This window comes from Epinephelus moara, chromosome 10 (assembly GCF_006386435.1).
Source record: "Epinephelus moara isolate mb chromosome 10, YSFRI_EMoa_1.0, whole genome shotgun sequence".
NCBI lineage: Eukaryota > Metazoa > Chordata > Actinopteri > Perciformes > Serranidae > Epinephelus > Epinephelus moara.
In genome coordinates this window covers 4,600,454-4,603,661 of record NC_065515.1, presented here as the reverse complement: position 1 = coordinate 4,603,661, position 3,208 = coordinate 4,600,454, and positions in this window count along the sequence as shown.

Sequence of the window (3,208 nt, the reverse complement as noted above, 5' to 3'; positions counted from 1 at the left end):
CATCCTCCCATGACCCTCTACCACTGTGCCAAATTTCACATGGATTGACCAAGTCAGTGAGGAGAAAAACGTGGAACAGACACACACACACACACACACAGAGTTTTCGTCATTATATAGTAAGATGTTTCACCTGTGCTTCCCCTGCTGTGACAAGTCAAAATGTCTGCCGTTAAACATAATAATAATAAACTTTATCTATATAGCACCTTTCATACAAGAAATGCAGCACAAAGAGCTTTACAATAAACGCAGAGTGCATCACATGAAAATAGACATAATGGACATAAAACACACCATAAATCATAAAATCAAGTAAGATTTTAAAAGAGCTGCAGCAGCGTGAAGATTAAAAAGAGTTTTAAAAAAAAGGAGGCAAATCCTTAACAATGGAGTTAGCGATGTAGCTCCTCCCCCTCCCAGCCAATTTAGGGCTTTTTATACAGGAGGAGGAGCTTAATATCAATTCTAAATGTAACAGGAAGTCAGTGCAGAGCAGCTCAGACTGGCCTGATGTGCTCTCTCCTCTTGGTGCTGGTTCATAGTCGAGCTGCAGAGTTTTGAATGAGCTGAAGTCTCTCAGTGGTGTTTTTGGGAGGCCAGTAAAAAGTGTGTTACAGTAGTTACAGCTTGAAATAAAGGCGTGAATCAGTTTCTCTGCATCTTTTTCATTTAGAGATGGTCGTACCTTGGCGATGTTTCTGAGGTGGAAAATGATGTGTTTGTCACTTTATTAATGTGGGACCTGAAGGTTAGATCTGACTCTAGGATCACACCAAGACTTGGAACCTCAGATTTAATCCAGGGAGTTAAATTCCCCAGATTATTAAGCAGCATTTATCTTTTTGTTTCAGGGCCTTCAAGCAGGATTTCAGATTTGTCTTTGTTTAGCTAAAAAGGTCTTTATTCTGTACGCAGACTTTGAAAATGATCATATTTCACCTGAACCCATAGTTCAACATTTTGGGGTATACACCTATTCAGCAAAAAGTTGTGCTCTTTAAGGACATTTATGCTTCTTCTTTTTTATTATTTCCAAAGTATAAAGCAATTCTTCTTTTAGCCTTTGAGCTCTGACAGTATCACAGTTTAGCTTCCAGCTTTTCTAGCAATGTATTTCAGCTCTTAGCTTGTGTGGGTAATACAGTTAAGCTTCCTGCCAGATTTTCAGATCGTTCAGGTGATCCACTTAAAATTTCTGCATTTTCAGCAGTTCTTCTGAATTGAATTGAGCTTTCAGCATTCACACACTTTCTGCAGGAAGGTTTTTTACTGTGACTCCTTCACTTTGTTTTTCTAAAGTAATCAGACTCTCCAAACTAAATAGGTGTATTTTATTTTAATTGTATGGACACAATTGAAACCATTGAATCTTCAGCAGGATACAAATGATGGGATGTAATGCAGGAAGAGACATGAAATAATGGAGTGCAGAAACCTTACATCTTATTTATAAATATATTTATTTATTTACATTTTTTACAAAATATATTATAGAATATAAAACATTTTAATTTAATTTAATTTAATTTATTTTTTATTTAATTTAATAAATTAAATATATATATAATATAATTAAATGTATACATTTACATTTTATTATATTATATTATATCATTTAATTAATTTTATGTTATTTTAGATTATATAATACAAGCTCAATAAAGTCACACACAGGTCAAGAGTAACACCTGAACATTATATTTTCAGTACTTCTTTTCTTTTACTTAGCTGTGACCTCATAATTACAATAACTAAAGGAATTAATAATTATGCCCAAATCATGACGACACTTCCCTCAAGCGGGCAAGGAAAAACTCCCAAACTCACCCTTCACGGGGAGCTGGAAAAAACCTTGGGAAGGATCACACAAGAGGGAACCCCCTTCCAGAGATAGTTTAGTGTCTTATGGGCAGCATATCAAACAGAGGGAGTGATCTTTGTAGGTAAAGACCACTACGTCCTCCTCCTCTCTGGGTCACAGCTAACATTATACTTTATGTTATACTATACTCTGTGCAGGCGTTACTAAAGACCAACAAACCTCCTGATGACCTGATATTACCCTGATCCTTTGTCCGTCTGGCTCTGTCGTCCTGTGTTGGCCTCCGCCGTCCTGTGTTGTCCTCTGTTGGCCTCCATTGGCCTCCATTGGCGTCTGTCGTCCGCCATGGCTCTGGTGGCCTGGCGCTGTACAACAACAACAAAGTTTAGTTATGTTTTGCAACCCAGTAGCATCCTCAGTTAGACTCTACATGCCCCCAAATGCCAACTTCTCAATTTCAATCCTCATAAGTATCAGACCTAAAGTTTCTTGATTTACAATCAGCTGATCCTGAGTGTGAGTTGCAATAGAAGAGCTTACCTGCACGTGAAGGTGCACCCTCAATCCAGGCTCGTCTTCATCCTTTTCCTCTGTGGAGGAGCTGCAGTCTGGATTTCTGCATACATCAAAACTTGTTTGAATCTCTTGAATCGTAACGTCTCATGGGACAGACCGACAAAACAGGGATGTGATGCAACACCTACCTAATCGGACACTTTTCCTCTTTTCCTCAGAGGTCTGGTTTTGGCCAACGTCACCGGAGAGTTTTTTTTCCTTTTTCTGCTCTTCCTCTTCGGAGATGAGCAGTCTGGGTTCCTGCAAAGATTAAATGTTGTTTGAATATCTTGAATCCTACAGTAACAGCACAATCTCTTCACAACTGGGGAGTGACAAAATACAAACTTGTCGTTGATGTCTGGATTCTTGGCTGGATAAAGCCTGGTCCGACTCGTGGTGCTTCTCGCTGGATGATGCCTGGTCCGAGTCGTGGTGCTTCTCTGTGGGGAAAAAAAGTTTTAAAGTTTCCCCAAAACCACCCGCAAATGTGTTTTTAACTGAGACTGAGACCCACTGAACAGGAGTCAAAGACGAGCTTACTTTTCACTTGTGTCTCAGACTCATCGTTTGGAGCCTTCTTTGAGTCACAAGACTGGCTCATCCTCCTCTTCTTCCTCTCTGGCGAGCCGCTGGATGGAGTTCTGCATGGATGAAATGTGTTTGAATGTCTTGAATTTTAACAGTTAGCTTCAATAAGTTCAGACAAATCAAAGAGCACGTACCTTAATCCACTGTAGGAAGCTACAAAAGTGGCCCACGTCCTTTTTCTCTGAGGCTTAGCTGTGTCTGTGCTGGACGAAGCCTCAGCTGGAGCCTCTTTGGAGG